A 22,063-nucleotide genomic window follows, 5' to 3' on the forward strand; every position below is an offset into this window, starting at 1 on the left:
TTAAACCTGTTCATCTCAGGTGTGGTTAGTATAGTGGAGTTCGGAGATCAGTTCCGGCGTCATCTGTAATAAGCCTGTGGATCTCACTGTCCAACGTCATTCTGGGAAGGTTAATTGGTCATGATAAATTGTCCCGTGATTAGGATAGCGTTAGAACATAGAGCACAGAACACAGAAATCTACAGCACATTGCAGTCCCTTCGGCCCGCAATGTAGTTCCGACCATGGAACCAGCTCTGGAAACTGTCTGGAATGTCCCTACTGCATAGCCCGCTATTATTCTAAGCTCCACGTACCTCTCTGAGTGTCTTTCAAAAGACCGTGTTATATCAGTCCCTGGCAGTGCATTTCACGCACCCATTACCCTCTGTATGAAATACCAACCTCTGACATTACCTCTGTACCTATTCCCAAGCAACTTAAAACTATGCCCCCTCGTGTGACAAGTTTCAGCCCTGGGAAAAGCCTCTGGCTATCAATGGCCCTCAGCATAATACAGGCCCTTCGACCCACAAAGCTGTGTCCGACATGCCCTTAGCTTAGAAATTACCTAGTGTTACCCACAGCCCTCTATTTTTCTAAGCTCAATGTAGCCATCCAGGAGTCTCTTAAAATACCCTATCGTATCCGCCTCCACTACCATCGCTGGCAGAACATTCCACGCACTCACCACTCTCTGAGTAAAAAAATCTTTCCCCGACATCTCCTCTGTACTTACTCCCCAGCACCTTAAAACTTTGCCCTCTCATGTTAGCCATTTCAGCGCTGGGAAAAAGCCTCTGACTATCCAAACGATCAATGCCTCTCATCATCGTTGGCACATCTATCAGGTCACCTCTCGTCCTCCGTCGCTCCAAAGAGAAAAGTTCAAGTTCACTTAAAATACTTTCATAAGATACTCCCTCCAATCCAAACAACATCCCTGTAAATCTCCTCTGCACTCTCTCAATAACATACACAGGCGTATTAATGTTCTTCGCCTTGCAAGAGAAGCAATGGGAATTTACAGATTAGCACGGGGGGTGGGGGGAATTCCACACATCCACGGTAATTTCTAAACTCGGCTTTATTATTACATTCCGAGGAAAGGACCAAAGTGCCGTGTTAGTGATGTTGACATTAAACCAATTAAATTTGTTACGCCCATCACAAATAACGACCTGTTGGGCAATATCTATGAGGAAGCCTATCAGAGCATAACAATCGATAGCAGACTGCACCACGCCAGATGCTGATAAAGAATGAACAAACACAACATATCTGTTTTAAAGCAGAGAACCCCGATATCTGCACAGCCTTTACATTAAAAAGCACACATATTACAAGTTTACTTTTTTGTTGCGTTGACAAACGCGTCAAGTTCCATGCTGAGGGATACAAACAGCTCAATTCGTTTGCACAATTTAATCCAGGACATGACAACAGATCCACATAACGCCACAAGGCAATCGCATCAGTGTGAAAGCAGAGAAACCCTTTCACCGCTAACGATACCCGCTTCCAATGTTCGCACCAGAAAGCAAGGAAATGGGCATTGAAATATAACTCTTCCAGCAGAGAATGCTCGGTCACCTGAACAAGCTGTGATTCAGACTGTTCTGCTAAACATGTTCAGAGGAATCGGACATCAGATCTGCGGTGACACCACATCGGGACATATATGTCCTGATGTGGGAGCTGTTATCCACAGGTTAGATGGGCAAATGTTTTAAATGTGTAATTTATAGTTTTACTATTGAGTAATGCACTGCAAGCTGCCGTCAAAACAAAACTTATTTTACGACCTATGCCGATGATATTAAACCTGATTTTGATTCTATAAGACGATAGGATCAGAAAGTATAGGGGCAGATTTCGGCCACTTTGTTTATCGCGCCTGCGCCGCCATTTCATCATGTCTGATCCGATTTTCCTCTGAGCCCGAATCTCCTGAATTCTCCCCGTACCCCTTGGTGCCCTGACTAATCAAGAATCTATCAACATCTGCGTTAAATATACATAAAGACATGGTCTCCACCGCTGCCTGTGGCAAATACTTCCACGGATTCACCACCCCTTCTGAAGAAACAGCTTTTTGGCTGCGTTCTAAAAGGAGGTCTCTTGATTTTCAAACGGTGTCGTCTTGTCTTTGACTCTCCCACCACAGGAATCACCCTGTCCACATGCACTCTATCTGTGTCCTCTGGTCCTAGACTCCCCCACTATAGGAAACATCCTCTCCACATCCACTCTATCTGTGTCCTCTGGTCCTAGACTCCCCCACAATAGGAAACATCCTCTCCATATCCACTCTATCTGTGTCCTCTGGTCCTAGACTCCCCCACTATAGGAAATATCCTCTCTACATCCACTCTATCTGTGTCCTCTGGTCCCAGTCTACCCCACTATAGGAAACATCCTCTCCACATCCACTCTACCTGTGTCCTCTGGTCCCAGTCTACCCCACTATAGGAAACATCCTCTCCACATCCACTCTACCTGTGTCCTCTGGTCCTAGACTCCCCCACTATAGGAAACATCCTCTCTACATCCACTCTATCTGTATCCTCTGGTCCCAGACTCCCCCACTATAGGAAACATCCTCTCCACATCCACTCTATTTGTGTCCTCTGCTCTTTGACCCTCCTACAAAAGGAAACATCCTCTCAAAATCATTCTATGAAGGTGTTTAACCATTCAACAGGTTTCAATGATGACACCCTTCACTCTTCTGGATTCTAGTGAATACAGGCCAAGAGAAATCAAAGACTCATCATCTGGCAAGTCTTTCAATCCCGGAATCATTTTCGTGTACTCCCTTTCAACCCTCTCCAATTTCAGCACATCCATTCTCGGATATAACGTGGTAAAAACTGTTCACGATACTCCAAGTGAGGCCTCACCAGTGCTCTATAAACTTTCAATATTATATGCCTACTTTTATATTCCTGTCAGGCAAGCAGCCCGCAAACAGAAACGGCGATACACAGCCACGCACAACAGTGAGAACTGAACAGTCCGAGAGCAGGTCTGGCAGAGTTCACTGGAGTCCAGGTTCTGCGACCACCGTAAAGGTTGCATTGTATTCTTTCACCACAGGAATAAAATGAAAGTTATAGTCCGAGATCGCATGACTCTGTCTCACTTACCAATGACACGCAGAGTGACGGTCGCTGAGGGTTGGGAGCCACTCTCTGGAACCATATTCACACGGTATTCCCCGCTGTCCATCACGTTCACCGATTTCAGCAGAAGCGACCCATTGGAGGTGAATAGCTCAGCCCGCGATCTGTACTCATTATCTACAATCTCGCTCTGACCGATCCACTGGGCGATTGTTTTCCCATTAAAACTCCAGCTTCCACTGCAGACGCTGGACGACGGCCGGACTGAAAAAAGCGCCTCACCCCCTGCGGTGACATTTATCTGGCTGTCCGCAACGAAAATGGTGAACTGCTGGGACTCACCTGAGAAAGAGAAAATCATATGAGGGAAAAGCGACAGACGCGAATAGACTTGGGAACTGCACTTAACTCAATCTGTACAGATACCAGGGATCTGTTCTTAGCTCAGTAAGGTCGATTATTATAATCTCATCTTCATTCACTTAACAACCGGTCGTTCTGTTAATTATATGATCAACAATATCCGACCACTGAGGGTTCGAAAGGGTGACCCTCACCCGCCATTATGTGGAGGCAAAGAACGAGAGTTGCGAAGGCCAGTCCCGACATCCCGAGAGAGCAGCGCCGATCTCTGTTACACTCGGAGACTGAGCCGCACTTCCTGGTTTGCGTGTCAGATATCTGGATTCTGACGTCACAAGCGGCAGCGCTGATTGGATCAGAGAGTCTGGACTTTGCTCAAATCTACATCAAATCCTGTGTGCTGTTCTACAACTATCTGCTGCTGTGTGGAATCCGATAATGGTCTCAAAGAGAGTTTCTCTCACCCACCGACATGAAGAGAAAGAGAGAGAGTAAAGTGAACGTCATCCACGCGATCCCGAGAGAGCGGAGCCTGTCTCTGTCACATTCGGAGAGTGAGCCGCATTTCCTGGTCTCCATGAGAGATCCCGAGAGCCCGTTATCTGAAAAGCCGGAGCTGACTGGAGCGCAGAGCGAGAAGGCGGAGAATGAACGAACCTAAAACGCTGGAGAAGCAGAAGGCTATTCGGCCCTCGATATTCTGGTGTCGTCCTCCACCAGATCACGTGGAGTTTTCCAGAAAGCTACTTCCCTCCGGGATAGGTAGACTGGCTAAGTTCTGTCGCCGCAATAATCTTGCACACAAGGACAGCAAGACCAAGGATGTGACTGTGAACTCCGCGAAGGAGAAGTTGGGAGATCACACACCAGTCCTCATTGAAGGGTCGGCGGTGGTGAGGGTGAGCAGGTTTAAGCTCCTTCTGAGAGAATCTTTGCTTGGCCTCACATAGTCATACATTCACAAAGAAAGGCACGTCAGCGGCTGTATTCCATTAGGGGAGAGAAACACAGAAACAGAGAAAGCCTACAGCACAATAAAGGCCCTTCGGCCCACAAAGCTTGAAGAGATTTGGTATGGGTATGTCACCAAAAACTGGGAAATGTTCGCACATGCAAGGCGGAGAGTATTCTGACTGTTTCCATCACCGTCTGGTGTGCAGGCTGCAATGCACAGGATCGACACAGATTGCAGAGGGTTGTGTACAACAATCACATTAATCACAGGGCAAGCCTTCTCATAATCGAGAAAATCTTCAAAAGCTGGTTCGTCAGGAATACCAGGTCCATAATTAAGGGCGATCACCGTCAGGTATATGGCCTTGTCTCATTACAACCATTCGGGATATACACCCTTCTTATTAGTACAATCCGGAATATGCTCTATTCCCAACATTACCATCCGGGGTGTGCTCTGTTCCCATCACTACCATCCAGGGTCTACTCCTGTCTCGTTACTGGGATCCGGGACATTCTCTCGTCTCAGAATATGCTCATTTCCGATTATTACCATCCGAGAGAAGGGACAGAAGCCTGTAGACCAACGCTTAACGATTTGCAAACCGCTTCTGCAATCAAATTTCCGAACGGTCCATGGACCCATGAACACAACCTCACAATTCCTCTTTTATTTATTTGTTCAATTACTGATTCTTTTTGAATGTTCTTAGAGTTGTCTGATTTTGGTTAAACAGTCTTAGACGATAGCAAGTTTGGATAATGCAGGCGAAAGTTCAGGGTCTGTCAGTAAGGAAGATTCTAGTAAGTAGATTTGTTTTCTTTGTTACTACATCGCTAGTGACTTGGATGTATGTCCGGCGATCGTTTGTATGTATCTCGTGTGAGACCAAGGAGTTTCTTGGCATAACTGCACCTCTTGCTTTTCATATACTTGTAGAATGCCTTGAAGCTTTCCTTAATCCTTCTCATGGCCCCTTCTGGCTCTCCTAATTTCATTCTTAAGCTCCTTCCGGCTAGCCTAATAATCTCCGAATCTCTATCATTACCTTTTTTTTTTAACCTTTCGTAAGCTCTTCTTTTCTTCTGGACTAGATTCTTCCTCTTTTTCTTTGTAAACCACTGTCGCCTCCGCTCTCAGTACAAACCCATCACTGACGGAGCTGGACCTGAGTGATAATAAACTGGGGGATTAAGGAGTGAAACTGGTGTCTGTGGCTCTGAGGAACCCGGAGTGTAAAATACAGAGACTGTGGTAAGTACCAGACTGTGGGAGATTGTGTTTACAGTCACTGGGTGTCTGACACTGAACATTAATGTGATCAGTAATTGTGTTACTGATAAACACTGGGGATTTGTACCGTCTCCTGTCTCTCTGTGTCCTTCACCCTCACTCTCTCCCATCTCCAGGCTGGACAATGTCGGTCTCACAGATTCTGGTGCCGAGGATCTCGTCTCCGCTCAGTACAAACTCATCACTGACGCTGCTGAACCTGATATCAAACTCGCTGACAGACTAGCCTTACAATCTTCCAGATTCATATCATTACCATAGTTTTTGAACCTTTCGTAAGCTCTTCTTTTCTTCTTCACTAGATTTACAACGGCCTTTGTGCACCACGGATCCTGTACCCTACCATCCTTTCCCTGTCTCATTGGAACGCACCTATGCAGAACCCCACGCAAATATCCACTGAACATTTGCCACATTTCCTCCGTACATTTCCTTGAGAACATTTGTTTTCAATTTATGCTTGCAAGTTCCTGCCTGGGAACCTCATATTCCCCGTTACGCAAATTAAATATTTCCCTAATTATCTGTTCTTATCCCTGTCTAATGCTATTGGAAAGGAGATACAATTGTGATCACTATCTCCAAAATGCTCTCCCACTGAGAGAACTGACACCTGAGCAGGTTCAGTTCCCAAAACCAGATCAAGTACAGCCTCTCCAGTTGTAGGCTTATCTAGATATTGTGTCAGGAAACCTTCCCGGGCACATCGAACAAATTGCACCCCATCGAAACCCCTCACTCTAGGGAAATGCCAATCAATATTTTGGAAATTAAAATCTCCCACCACAACAACCTTTTTATTATTATACCTTTCCAGAATCTGTCTCCCTGTCTGCTCTTCGATGTCCCTGTTACTATTGTGTGGTCTATAAAAATACACCCAGTAGAGTTATTGACCCTTTCCTATTCCTAACTTCCACCCACGGAGACTCCGTAGAGAATCCTTCCATGACTTCCTCCTTTTCTGCAGCAGTGACACTATCTCTGATCAAGAGTGCCACGCCCCAACCTCTTTTGCCTCCTTTCTTGTCCTTCCTGAATCATCTAAAGCCCATCATTTGAAGTAGCCATTCCTGCCCCTGTACCATTCAAGCCTCGGTAATGGCCACAACATCATCGCTCCGAGTGCTGATCCACGCTCTGAGCTCATCCGCTTTGTTTAAAGTACTCCTCCCATTAAAATAGACACATCCCAAAACATCCTCACGACTCTGTCATCTTCCTTTTGAACTGTCTCCGAGCTTTCTCCATTTGTGAGCCAACCTCCTTTTCCTCCGTCACTTCAGTTCGGTTCTCAACTCCAGCAATTCTAGTTTAAACTCTCCCCAACAGCCTTAGCAAACCTCCCCACCTGGATATTCGCTCCCCTGGTATTCCAGTGCAACCCGTCCTTTTTGTACAGGTCACACGTGCCCCAAAAGAGCTCCCAATCATCTAGAAATCTGAATCCCTGCCACCCTGCTCCAATCCCTCAGCCACGCATTCATCCTCCACCTCATTCTATTCCTGTTCTCACTGTCACGTGGCACAGGCAGTAATCCCGAGATTACTACCTTTGTGGTCCTGCCTCTCAACATCCTTACAAAGTCGCTGTAGTCAGTTTTCAGGACCTCCTCCCTTTTACTACCTATGTCTTTGGTACCAATATATACCACGACCTTTGGCTATTCTCCTCCCCCCTTGAAGATATCGTTGACACGATCAGAAAGAGACATGTTCGGCTTAACTTTGTGGGTCGAAGGGCCTGTATAGTGCTGTTGGGTTTCTATGTTTCTGTGTTTCTAAACATCCCGGGCCCTGGGCCGTGGGAGGCAAACTAACATCCGTGTTTCTCTCCTGCGTCCACAGAATCGCCTGTATGAACCCCTAACTACAGAGTCCCCTATCACTGCTGTAGTCCTCTTCCTTTCCATACCCTTCTGAGCCACAGGGCCAGACTCTATGTCAGAGGAGCCACCACTGTTAGTTCCCCCATGGAGGCCGTCTCACCAATAGTATACAAAGAGGAGTGCTCATTGCCACATGGGGTACTCTCTGGCCTTTGACTACTGCCATTCCTTCTCCTGACTGTTAGCCATTTATCAGTCTCCCAAAGCAGAGTGACTACCTGATTATAGCTCCTCTCTATCTCTATCTCACCTCCTCGCTCTCCCTGACCAGACGAAGGTCATCGAGCTTCCTAAGGAGCTGCAGCTCGACACACCGGGTGCAGATGTTGCCGTCCCGGAGGCAGGATCTCCCACATCTGACACCGAACACAGAAAACCAGCCTCACACACATACTCTCTGTCTGTATTGTAAACAGATAACCTACCTCGCCTCGACCCTTTATCGCGAAGCCCCGTTAAGCCAAACTCTACTCTGACGCCCGCTGGATAAATATGCCTTTTTAAAAACTCTTCTTGCTGTGCTCACTGGCCGACCTCCACGCGCCTACGCAGTCGTGCCCCGTTCAAACCACTGAAGAGAGCAACTTGTCTGCAAAGTATCTGCCCTCAACTATGGGAGTCACGACTTGCAATTCGGCACCCCATCATGCACTGCGCTCTTCTTTGAATGTATGGGCGGCCCATGGCCCCGTTATTCCAGGTACCCCAAGCGAAATAGGGGCATCTATGTGGTCATTTCTGGTCTGAACTAAACGAAGACATATTGCCCGCCGTTTGGCCAAACTGCCGTTCTCAATTCATTGATAACTGAACGGCAGCTGAACAGATCTTTACGGTGAGACTGGGATTGGAAAGTATTTTACATGCTCACACAGCATGTATCACCTGTTAGATAGATAGGTAGATAGATAGATACTTTATTCATCCCCATGGGGAAATTCAACCTTTTTTCCAATGTCCCATACACTTGTTGTAGCAAAAACTAATTACATACAATACTTAACTCAGTAAAAATATGATATGCATCTAAATCACTAACTCAAAAAGCATTAATAATAGCTTTAAAAAAAAAAGTTCTTAAGTCCTGGCGGTTGAGTTGTAAAGCCTAATGGCATTGAGGAGTATTGACCTCTTCATCCTGTCTGAGGAGCATTGCATCGATAGTAACCTGTCGCTGAAACTGCTTCTCTGTCTCTGGATGGTGCTATGTAGAGGATGTTCAGGGTTTTCCATAATTGACCGTAGCCTACTCAGCGCCCTTCGCTCAGCTACCGATGTTAAACTCTCCAGTACTTTGCCCACGACAGAGCCCGCCTTCCTTACCAGCTTATTAAGACGTGAGGCGTCCCTCTTCTTAATGCTTCCTCCCCAACACGCCACCACAAAGAAGAGGGCGCTCTCCACATCTGACCTATAGAACATCTTCAGCATCTCACTACAGACATTGAATGACGCCAACCTTCTAAGGAAGTACAGTCGACTCTGTGCCTTCCTGCACAAGGCATCTGTGTTGGCAGTCCAGTCTAGCTTCTCGTCTAACTGTACTCCCAGATACTTGTAGATCTTAACCTGCTCCACACATTCTCCATTAATGATCACTGGCTCCATATGAGGCCTAGATCTCCTAAAGATCTCCTTGGTCTTGGTGATATTGAGACGCAGGTAGTTTGAGTTGCACCATATCACAAAGTCCTGTATCAGTTTCCTATACTCCTCCTCCTGTCCATTCCTGACACACCCCACTATGGCCGTGTCATAGTTGATGGTTAACTGTGTCATCCTGTTTTTGGGAGTTTTCAAAGTTTATGTCCATTAGATCACTCATGGGCCGCCAGACAGGGAGTCACACACAAAATGCTGGTGGAACACAGCAGGCCAGGCATCATCTTTCGGGAGAAGCACCGTCGACGTAATTCTCCGTAACTTCCGCCACCTCCAACGGGATCCCACGACCAAGCACATCTTTTCCTCCCCCCTCTTTCTGCTTTCCGCAGGGATCGCTCCCTACGCGACTCCCTTGTCCCCCCATCGCCTCCCCACCGATCTCCCTCCGGGCACTTATCCTTGTAAACGGAACAAGTGGTACACCTGCCCTTACACTTCCTCCCTCACCACCATTCAGGGCCCCAGACAGTCCTTCCAGGTGAGGCGACACTTCACCTGTGAGTCGGCTGGTGTGGTATATTGCGTCTGGTGCTCCCGGTGTGGCCTTTTATATATTGGTGAGACCCGACGCCGACTGGGAGACCATTTCGCTGAACACCTGCGCTCGGTCCGCCAGAGAAAGCAGGATCTCCCAATGGCCACACATTTTAATTCCACGTCCCATTCCCATTCTGATATGTCTATCCATGGCCTCCTCTACTGTCAAGATGAAGCCACACTCAGGTTGGAGGAACAACACCTTATATACCGGCCGGGTAGCCTCCAACCTGATGGCATGAACATTGACTTCTCTAACTTCCGTTAAATCCGCTCCTCCCCTTCTTACCCCATCCCTGACATATTTAGTTGTTGTTTTTTTTTACTGTCTCTGCCCATCACCCTGCTTGTTCTCCATCTCCCCCAGGTGCTCCCCTCCCCCTTTCTTTCTCCCGAGGACTCCCGTCCCATGATCCTTTCCCTTCTCCAGCTCTGTATCCCTATTGCTAATCACCTTTCCAGCCCTCAGCTTCATCCCACCCCCTCCGGTCTTCTCCTATCATTTCGCATTTCCCTCTCCACTCTTACTTTCAAATCTCTTACTCTCTTTCCTTTCGGTTAGTCCTAACGAAGGGTCTCAGCCCGAAACGTCGACAGTGCTTCTCCCTACAGATGTTGCCTGGCCTGCTGTGTTCCAGAGGCATTTTGTGTGTGTTGCTTGAAATCCCAGCATCTGCAGATTCCCTCGTGTTTGAGTCACAAGGGGAGGTGGTTGTCACAGACACATGCTGTGTTTTTGGGGTACGAGCTCTGTTTTGAGCCCAATGCATTCAACAGCACGTAGGTCATGTGTCGGTCTGGTGGTGGGCTACTCTGCCTCTCCCGCTCTGTTTCGTTGCTGCCTTTTTGCAGTTCAGGTAATTTACTGCAATGCGTTTTGTGCGTTTGTTGCAGACGGACCGGTTTGTCCAAGTATCACTAGCGGCACCGACAGCCCCTCCTTGCAGTGTTGGAAGCGAAATCACGAATTGATAAGTGAGTACAGACTCACGGCCGATTGCTTAACAAGTGGAATTCCACTCACCTAACGCCCAATTTTATTGCATATTTCCAGCGAATGAGCCCAGATGTTCCCCCAGCTGAGGGTCCAACAGGAAGAAACAGTTCACCCAACAAGTAAAGCCTGCTTAGTTGTCCAGCTTTGACGTCATCAACTTGTTACTGGGCATAAAGGGTCGAATGTTGATTGCAGGGCTCGTTATACTCGTTATGAGCTGAGAACCGTAACATGGTGAAACTTGTCATGGCAGTTGGAAATCCTACAAAATCATATTTTCCCACCTGAAATCTCATTGTCAGCCCGTGGACTAGCTGGCAGCGCAGCTTGACCTCTGTTCAGAATTAAATATTAACTTTAGGTTTTTCTAATGCTCACAGGGTGCCTTTGAAAGATCAAAGGAATAATCTCCTTCGGTAAACTTTATCCCTGCTAATAAATATCCAGAATCTGTAATCAGGGCGACTTCAGCAAAGTTTCGCAAGCTGATTTATTACCTTATCGCCTGAGAAAAGAACAGATGGGTTAATCTATAACCAATAACCTTGCGATTCGGGGAAGGAGTGGAAGGGCATGTGGAAAGGAGATGGGATATTTATTTTTCAGCCAGAAGTACTGATAGAGTTGGAGGTGTATTTGATACACATCCAAATTTGCCAGTATAAAGCGAATGGTTAGATGAATATATCAAATATCAGGTGCCGGACGGTTGTGGAACTCCGCCTGGAAATTGGGATTCACGGGACAGTAAAGTTACAATCGGCGTGGACAATATGAGCCGAGTGCCCACCTCCGTCTTGTGTGACCCTGTAGTTTATTGGCTGATGATGCGGTTCTGTAGCTGTCGTCACAATGACCTCTGACATCCTTGTTTTATTGGTTTTAAATCTCCTGTAGGGAAACGTATTTACGTATAGGGAAAAAGAAAATCAGACACGGAGTATCACAGAAAAAGCTATGACCGGAGTTCTTCACAGTCAGTTTCCCTGCTATACCATTTCTCGCAGAGAGTTAAGAGATCAAGTTTAGAGTTGAGAAACTTCAATATCGTCAGCATATGAGATTGCCATATTCGAAACAAGGGAAATGAATTGTTTCACAAATCAGCACAAAGGGGTATAAATCTCTAGCAATGTTTTTTTTAATTCCGCGCTACTTTATCAAAGTTTTGCAAGTTGTTTCATTTGATCTTGTCGCCTCAGAAGTAAACAGACGGGTTAATGGATAACCAGTCGCCATACGATTCAGGGAAGGGGAAGGGCTTGTGGAAGGGAAAATAGAAGATTCATTTTTCTGTCACAAGTACTGACTGAGGAGGAAGTGTATTTGAAGCACATCGAAATTAGCCAGTATAAAGCGAATGGTTGGATGAACACATGAAATACCAGTTCCAAGAAGGTTATGGAACTCGGCCTGGAAATTAGGATTAGAATGTTATAACCGGCATGGACAATATGAGCCGACTGCCCCACCTCCATGTTGTGTGACCTTGTAGTTTAATGGCTGACGTCATGCGGTTCTGTGATGGTTCTCGCAAAGGACTTTAACCTGCGTGTTTTATTGGTTTAAAACCTACTGTCTGGAAAAACATTTACTTACAGGAAAAATAATCGGACACAGAGCATCGCCGTAAAGGTAATGGCCAGAACTCTTCACAATTAGTTGGCCGGCAATAAAATTTCTCGCCTTGGGAGATGCCGGTGCAGAGAGTTCAGAGAGCAAATTTAGAGTTGAACAACTTCAATGTCGTCAAAATACGGGATTGTCCAGCACACATTGGAGACTATGTAAACAGTTTGGATAGATCGATCGATAAATAGGGTGAGATAGGTAGATTGAGAGAGAGAGATAGAGAGAGAGAGAGAGAGAGAGAGAGAGAGAGAGAGAGAGAGAGAGAGAGAGAGAGAGAGAGAGAGAGAGAGAGAGAGAGAGAGAGAGAGAGAGAGAGAGAGAGGGAGAGAGAGAGAGAGAGAGAGTGAGAGTGTATATATGGTTATGTGTCTGAGTGTGCGTGTGTGTGTGTGAGCGTGTGTATGTATATGTATATATATGCACACACAGACACACACATACATATACACACAAATACACGTTCACACACATATACAAATATATATATATATAATGAGCGAATTTGCTGTGAAAAAAACTAGCCTCGGCGTATTTGCGACTGACTAATCGAATCACGATTCATGAGCAGGAGAGAATGACGGTAAAGTAGGGTCACGTGGAGCGGCCGTTGTATGAGTGAACCATTGTAGGAGTGGGAACTTGAGGCTTTGGCTGAAGACCTTCGGCGAGAGGGCACAGGTAAGTAGCCGGTGGTTGAATTAAAAAGTCGCTGAATTACAGCGAATTACATAAAGAAGGGATGGGCACGATCGCTGATCTGGTGAGGCTGCATGATGTGGGAGCTGGCGGACCCCGGTGTGGTTCCTGGTGACCACGTCTGCTAAGTGTTGGCTGCTCGAGGAACTCGGGCTCAGGGTTGATGTCAAACACCGCGGCACATCGGGGAGGAGGGGGAGAGTTACCTGGATTCTGTGTTTCAGGAGGTAGTCACGCCCATTAGATTAGCTGCCTCACATTAGGTCTGTGCTCAGGGAGAAGAGGTTGTGACTGCGAGTGAGGCGGGAAGTGGGACCCACGGGACAGTGCTGGAGGAGCCTCGGCCCTTGAGCTTGTCCAACAGGCCTGAGTTACTTGCTCCCTGTGTGGATGAGAGTGGGGCCTATTGACAAATTAAAGAAACAGAAACACAAAAGTGGTAATCTCTGGATTGCTACCAGAGCCACGGGCTAATCGGCAGAGGGCCAAGAAGACTGGAGAGTTAAACGGGTCGCTCAAGGATTGATGTGGAAGAAGTGGGTTTGAATCCCTGGGGAAACCGGCACCAGTATTGGGAAGGAAAGAGATGTCCAAATGGAACGGGCTCTACTTGGAATCCAGCAAAAGAGAAAAGTTTGGACACAGATATAGCGAACGCAAAATATAAAATAAGAGAAACGTGAGAGTGTAGTGAAGACCAGTCAAGAGCGAAAGAGATAAAAGTTCATAAGATTTCAAAAGTGCAATGAGTGTGAGGACACTTTAACCGAATGCCCATCTTATTCGAAGCGGGGTCAGTGAACGTGCGGCATTAATAACTACAGGGGGTATAGTTTAGAGGCCATTACAGAAACGTGGTTGTAGGGTGAAGAGGATTCCGAATTAAATTTCAAAGGATATCAGGTGATAAGGAAGGATAGGCAAGAAGGTAAGGGAGATGGGACAGGGCTCTTAATTAAATATATCATGGCGATAGTGAGATATGATGTAAGATCTAAGGAGCAGAAGGTTGAATCATTCTGCGTAGAGATTAGGAACAGTAATGTGAAAATATCACTGGTGGGAGGTGTCCATCGACCACGGAATAATAACATGACAGTGGCGCAGGCAATTAGCAGAGACATATCTGAGGCATGTAAGAATGGAACAGCGGTGATCACGGCAGACTTTAACTTGCACACGGATTGGGTGACTCGAGTTGTTGGGGACAGAATTGAGGAGGACATCATGGAATACATCCGTGATGCTTTTCCTGAACAGCATGTTCCTGAACCCACAAGGAAATGTGTTGTCTTAGATCTGGTTCCGTGCAAAGAGACGGGGAACATCATTTCTCTTTTGGTTAGGGATCCTCTTTAGAAAGAGTGATCACAGTGTGATTGAATTTCTCGTACAAATGGAGGGTGCAATAATTCAATCTAATCCCAGCGTATTCTGCCTAAACAACAGAGACTATATTGCGACGAGGGAGGGTTCGGCTAGCGTACGCTGGTAACACAGGCTATATTTTGGGACAGTTAATTATAAGCCTGTTAGTTTAACATCTGCAGTTGGGGAAATGCTTCAATCTAAAAAAAAATAGCGAGCCACCTCGAAAGCAATGGATCCATCAGGCAGAGGCGGCATGGATTAAGCAAAGGCAGGTCCTGTTTGACACACTTACTGGGGTTCCTTGAGGATGTAACGAGCACAGTCGATAGAGGGGGACAGATGGGTGGTAGTTACTTGGATTTCCAGAAGGCGTTCGGTATGGTGCCGGATAAAAGACTTATCCATAAGGTAAGGATGCACAGAGTTGTGGGTGATGCATCAGCATGGATAGCGGATTGGTTAACTGGTAGAAAACAGAGAGTTGTGATATATGGGGGCTACGCTGGTTAGCAATCAGTGGTGAGCGTTTTCCTTCCCTGCAGGGGTCGGTGCTGGATCCCACAAATATTTACGATATTCATTAACGATATGGAAGAGGGGACCAAGTGTACTGTATCTAGGTTCGCTGAGTGGGTGGAAAGCGGATCGCCCGGGAATAACACACACATACCATGAGGGAGATCTAAGGACATGTTACAGACGACACCGGAGTTGATCTCCGAACTCCGGATCGACTCGATCTGTAATAGAATACCATTGATTTGAACTGAACTGAATTGACTTGGCCTTATTACTTCCTTCGTATACACGAGGAGCAAAACATCTTGCGTTTTGTCGCCGTCTAAATATGCAATGTGTAATTTATAATAAATATTATCAAGTCAAGTCAAGTCCATTTTTATTGTCATTTCGAACATAACTGCTGGTACAGTACACAGTAAAAACGAGACATCGTTTTTCAGGACCAGGGTGCTGCATGAACAATACAAAAACTACACTGAACTACATAAACCACGTATTACGACAGTCAATCTAACATACAAATACAGTTGTGTCAGCACGAATTAATCAGTCTGGTGGAAGAAGCTGTCCCGGAGCCTATTGGTCCTGGCTTTTATGCTGCGGTACGGTGTCCCGGATGGTAGCAGCCTGAACAGGTTGTGGTTGGTGTGACTCGGGTCGCCAATGATCCTTCGGACCCTTTTTACACACCTGTCCAAGTAACCAACATGACCTAGAGGGATGCTCTCATCTACAGATGCACTGGGCTGTCCACATCACTCTCTGCAGAGTCCTGTGATTGACGGAAATGCAGTTTCTATACCAGGCAGTGATGCAGCCACTCAGGATGCTCTCAATTGTGCCCCTGCAGAGAGTTCTTAGGATTTGGGGGCCCATCCCAAACTTCATCAACCGTCTGAGGTGAAAGAGTCACTGTTGTGTGCAGCTGGTGTGTACAGACCACGTGAGGTCCTCGCTGATGTTTTGTCATTTCAAACAGACTAGCGGGAAGGGCGGCAGAGCTGCAGTGGCTGGAGTTTATGCGAGAAGTGAGGAAGGTGCAAGACAGATATATTCCAAAGCAGAAGAAATTTTCGAATGGAAAAAGGATACAACTGTGGCTGACAAGAGGAGTCAAAGCCAAAGTAAAAGCAAAGCAAAGGGCATTTAAAAGGGCATTTAAAAGGGCATTTAAAAGGAAGCAAAAATTAGTGGGAAGACAGAGGATTGGGAAGGTTTAAAAGCTTACAAAAGGAAACTAAGAAGGTCATTGAGTGGGAAAAGATGAACTATGAAAGGAAACTGGCAAATAATATCAAATAGGATACTAAAAGCTTTTTTTCAAGTATATAAACAGTAAAAGATAGGTGAGAGTAGATATAGGACCGATAGAAAATGATGCTGGAGAAATTTTAATTCTCTTCACAGATGAAGAAATCAGAAATATGCCGGACATTCAAGGGTGTCAGGGAAGAGAAGTGTGCGCAGTCACAATTACGACAGAGAAAGTACTTAGGAAGCTGAATAGTCTAAGGGTAGATAAATCTCCTGGACCAGATTGAATTCACCCTCGTGTTCTGAAGGAAGTAGCAGTGGAGATTGCGGATACATTAGCAATAATCTTTCAAAAGTTGACAGATTCTGGCCTGGTTCTGGAGGTCTGGAAGATTGCAAATGTCACTCCGCTATTTAAGAAGTGGGCGAAGGGGGCAAGGAAGCAAAAAGGAAATGATAGACCTGTTAGCTTGACATCGGTGGTTGGGAAGTTGTTGGAGTCGATTGTCAAGGATGAGGTTACGGAGTACCTGGAGGCATATGACAAGATAGGCAGAACTCAGCATGGCTTCCTTAAAGCAAAATCCTCCCTGACAAAACTATTGCAAATATTTGAGGAAATCACCAGTAGGCTAGACAAGGGAGATGCAGTGGATGTTGTGTATTTGGATTTTCAGAAGGCCTTTGACAAGGTGCCGCACATGAGGCTGCTAAACAAGATAAGAGCCGATGGAATTACGGGAAAGTTACATACGTGGATAGAAGGTTGGTTGATTGGCAGGAAACAGAGAGTGGGAATAAAGGGATCCCATTCTGGGTGACTGCCGGATACCAGTGGTGTTCCAATGGGGTCCGTGTTGGGGCCGCTTCTTTTTATGTTGTAGAGCAAAGATTTGTTTTATGGAATAGATGGCTTTGTGGCTAAGTTTGCTGATGATACAAAGATAGGTGGAGGGGCCGGTAGTGCTGAGGAAACAGAGAGTCTGCAGAGAGACTTGGATCGATTGGGGGAATGGGTAGAGAAATGGCAAATGAACTACAATGTCGGAAAGTGTACGGTCATGCACTTTGGTAGAAGAAAAAAAAGGGCAGAATATTATTGAAATGGGGAGAGAATTCAAAGTTCTCAGATGCAAAGGGACTTGGAAGTCCTTCTGCTGGACACCCTTAAGTTTAACCTCCAGGTTGAGTCGGTGGTGAAGAAGGTGAATGCAATGTTGGCATTCATTTCTAGAGGAATAGAGTATAGGAGCAGGGATGCGATGTTGAGGCTCTATAAGGCACTGGTAAGACCTCACTTGGAATACTGTGTGCAGTTTTGGGCTCCTTATTTAAGAAAGGATGTGCTGACGTTGGAGAGGGTTCAGAGAAGATTCACTAGAATGATTCCGGGAATCAGCGGGTTTGGGCTGTACTGCTTGGAGTTTGGAAGAATGAGGGGGGACCTCATAGAAACATTTCTAATGTTGAAAGGCATGGACAGAATGGATGCGGCAAAGTTGTTTCCCATGGTGGGGGAGTCTAGGACGAGAGGATATGACTTGAGGATTGCCGCGTGCACATTCAGAACAGGGATGCGATTTTTTTTTTAGCCAGAGGGTGGTGAATCTGTGGAATTTGTTGCCACGGGCGGCAGTGGAGGCCAGGTCATTGGGTGTATTTAAGGCAGAGATTGATAGGTACCTGAGCAGCCAGGGCATCAAAGGTTATGGTGAGAAGGAGGGGGAGTGGGACTAAATGGGAGAATGGATCAGTACATGATGAATTGGCGGAGCAGACTCTATGGGAAGAATGGCCGTCTTCTGCTCCTTTGTCTTATGGTCAATGCAGCACATACTCAATTGATCAGGTTGCATGAATAGTCATGGTCCGGTCCGTTAAATCCGCATTCCGGTTCAGGGTCCGGTCCATTACTCCTTATTCCAGGTTTTCCGGTTTTCCCTTGTTCTGCTGGGTGCTCTGATTGAGGCACCTGATTCGCATTTTGGTCCGGCTGCATAAATAGCTCCTGGATTCAGCTTCTTTTGCTGGACTGTTCGCTTCCCTTCCCTTCACCTTCCTCCTGAAGCCTTGCCTGAAGCCTTTGCCAGAAGCCTCGCCTGCGTCCTCGCCTGTATCGCTGTCAAGTTCTGCCGCCGGAGCAAGACCGGAGCCTTGCTCTGTCTAGATAAGGAACTGTCTATCATTGTTTCCAACTGTCTCTGTGTCCAGGTCTTTCCTAGGTAGGTCCGGCCGTTGCCGCTGCCTTGTGTTGGGAACCGTCACTCTGTCCAATCCTTCTCTAGATCCAGAGCCAAGCCGCTACCTTGTGTCGGGAACAGTCATTCTGTGTTCTGTCTACGAGTCCCGGCCCTACGTCCGGCTCCCACGGAGGGGTCCTGACTCTGTGTAGAGCCCCGGCGCCAAGTCCTGTTCCTAAGGAGGGGTCCCGGCTCTGTGTTCCTGTTCTCTCTGGACCAAGGCTCTCGTTTCCTGTTCTCTCTAGGGTAAGGCTCCGTGTTCCTGCTCTCTCAAGACCCAGGCTCTGTGTTCAGGTGTCCCCAGATCGACTCAAGGCTTCAGGTTCTTGCCCTGTCCGTGTGCATCGTCCTGTGCAGGAGTTCCATGTCTGGTCCTGCAGCCAAGACCCGAAGAACGCAAGCCTCGCCCAGTCCTGCAGCCAAGCCTCAAAGGACCCAAGCCACATCCAGTCCTTGTAGCCATGTCATTTCCTCGCCTAATTCCGGGGTCCGAACCCGAGTCAAAACCCAGGTTCTAGGTGCTTATCCAGTCTCTGGCACGGAGTCCAAGCCCAGGCTCCTAGTTCCCAGTTCCTTGTCCTGGTCCCGCTTTCCTATCCAAAGTCCTAGCCCAAGTCTGTGTTCCTGTTCCAGTTCCTAGTCTGTGTCCTTTCCCGTCGCTAACCTTAGTCCAGTCCAGTTCCGAGTACTTCAGAGTCTGTGTCTTGCATTTGGATCCGCTCCCAGCGCCCACCTTATGACAGAACAGTCCAGCAAAGCATAGGCCCAGCACACAGACGCTGTCGTGTTGCTCTCACCATCCCGGGTTCTCTCCTGTTGAATGTCCCCCCAATTGTGCGTGTCGTCAAAAGCTTGGGGAAAATTTTTAGGTCGACAGGTGGCTCCCATGGGGGCTGGGGGCTGGGGGATGGGGGTGAGGTAATATCATGGTCGGGTCCGTGAAGTCCGCATTCCGTTTCACAGTCCGGCCCATCGTTCCTTATTCCAGGTTTTACTTGTTCTGTTTGGTGCTCGAATTGAGGCACCTGGTTCTCATTTTCAGCGGGCTGCATAAACAGCTCCTGGATTCGGCTCCATTTGCTGAACGGTTCTCTTCCCTTCACCTTCCTCCTGAAGCCTCGCCTGCGTACTCGCCTGTATCGCTGTCAAGTTCTACCACCGGAGCAAGAACGGAGCCTTGCTGTGTCTAGGTGAGGAACTGTCTCTGTGTCCACGTCTTCGCCAGGTTGGTCCGGCCATTTGCAGATACCTTGTGTTGGGAACAGTCTCTGTTTTCACGCCCTAGTTGTTGCTCCCTAGGAGGGGTCCTGACTTTGTGTAGAGCCCCGGCGCCAAGTCCTGTTCCTAAGGAGGGGTCCCGGATCTGTGTTCCATGTCCCTGTGTTCCAGTCTCTATTAAGACCAAGGCTCAGTGTTCCTGATCTCTCTAGACCAAGGCTCAGTGTTCCTGGTCTCTCTAGACCAAGGCTCAGTGTTCCTGGTCTCTCTAGACCAAGGTCCAGTGTTTCTGGTCTCTCTAGACCAAGGCTCTGTGTTCCTGGTCTCTCTAGACCAAGGCTCAGTGTTTCTGGTCTCTCTAGACCAAGACTCTGTGTTCCTGGTCTCTCTAGACCAAGGCTCTGTGTTCCTGATCTCTCTAGACCTGGGCTCAATGGTCCTGGTCTCTCTAGACCAAGGCACCGTGTTCCTGGTCTCTCTAGACCAAGGCTCAGTGGTCCTGGTCTCTCTAGACCAAGGCTCTGTGTTCCTGGTCTCTCTAGACCTAGGCTCAGTGTTCCTGGTCTCTCTAGACCAAGGCTCTATGTTCCTGGTCTCTCTAGACCAAGGCTCAGTGTTCCTGGTCTCTCCAGACCATGTCTCAGTGTTCCTGGTCTCTCTAGACCAAGGCTCAGTGTTCCTGGTCTCTCTAGACCTGGGCTCAATGGTCCTGGTCTCTCTAGACCAAGGCTCTGTGTTCCTGGTCACTCTAGACCAAGGCTCAGTGTTCCTGGTCTCTCTAGACAAAGGCTCAGTGTTCCTGGTCTCTCTAGACCAAGGCTCAGTGTTCCCGGTCTCTCTAGACCTGGGCTCAATGGTCCTGGTCTCTCTAGACCAAGGCTCTGTGTTCCAGTCTCTATCAAGACCAAGTCTCCGTGTTCCTGGTCTCTCTAGACCAAGGCTCAGTGGTCCTGGTCTCTCTAGACCAAGACTCAGTGTTCCTGGTCTCTCTAAACCTGGGCTCAATGGTCCTGGTCTCTCTAGACCAAGGCTCTGTGGTCCTGCTTTCTCGGGACCAAGTCTCCGTGTTCCTGGTCTCTCTAGACCAAGGCTCTGTGGTCCTGGTCTCTCAGGACCAAGGCTCCGTGTTCCTGGTCTCTCAGGACCAAGGGTCCGTGTTCCTGGTCTCTCTAGACCAAGGCTCCGTGTTCCTGGTCTCTCAAGACCAAGTCTCCGTGTTCCTGGTCTCTCTAGACCAAGGCTCTGTGGTCCTGGTCTCTCTAGACCAAGGCTCAGTGTTCCTGGTCTCTCTAGACCTGGGCTCAATGGTCCTGGTCTCTCTAGACCAAGGCTCTGTGTTCCAGTCTCTATCAAGACCAAGTCTCCGTGTTCCTGGTCTCTCTAGACCAAGGCTCTGTGGTCCTGCTTTCTCGTGACCAAGGCTCCGTGGTCGGGTATCCCAAGATCGATTCAAAGCTTCGGGTTCTTGCTCTGTCCATGTGCATCTCCCTGTGCAAGAGTTCCGTGTCTTGCCCTGCAGCCAAGTCTCAAGTACCCCAAGCCTCGCCTAGTCCAGTAGCCAAGCCTCGACGGACCCAAGTCATATCCAGTCCTGTAGCCATGTCAGTCCTCGCCTAGTTCCGGGGTCCGAGTTCGAGACAAGACCCAAGTTCTCGCTCCTTGTCCAGTCTCTGTCTCGGAGTCCAACCCCAGGCTCTTGGTTCCCAGTTCCTTGTCTTGGTCCCGCTTTCCCAGCCAAAGTCTGTGTTCCTGTCTCAATTCCTACTCTGTGTCCTGTCCCGTCCCTAACTCCAGTCCAGTTCAGTTCCTAGTACTTCAGTGTCTGTGTCTTGTCCCGTCCCGAACTCTAGTCCAGTTCAGTTCCTAGTACTTCAGTGTATGTGTCTTGTCCCGTCCCGAACTCTAGTCCAGTTCAGTTCCTAGTACTTCAGTGTCTGTGTCTTGCATTTGGCTCCGCTCCCAGCGCCCACCTTATGACATGAATAGAGAACGAACGGAGAAGCAATCGGAGCAGGGGTGATTTTATCAAAGCCCACTGTACACGTCGATGCACCAGTCGCTTTGAATTAATCTGAATAACTGAACTGAAAAGGAGCGTGCTCCACAGTCAAAGAATTCGCCTTCTGCAATCCCACGAGACATCCCCGTGTTTTCATTTTCAATCACCTATCGATTCTGACATTTTGCAAATATTTCAGACGCCTGAAGCACGTCATCGGGATATAAATGTTCTACTCACGTGAATGCTCTAAGCCAGGATTTGATAATTTTTTGTGTATTGTTTAGATAGATAGATAGATAGATAGATAGATAGATAGATAGATAGA

This window comes from Hemitrygon akajei, unplaced genomic scaffold (genome assembly GCF_048418815.1).
Source record: "Hemitrygon akajei unplaced genomic scaffold, sHemAka1.3 Scf000052, whole genome shotgun sequence".
NCBI lineage: Eukaryota > Metazoa > Chordata > Chondrichthyes > Myliobatiformes > Dasyatidae > Hemitrygon > Hemitrygon akajei.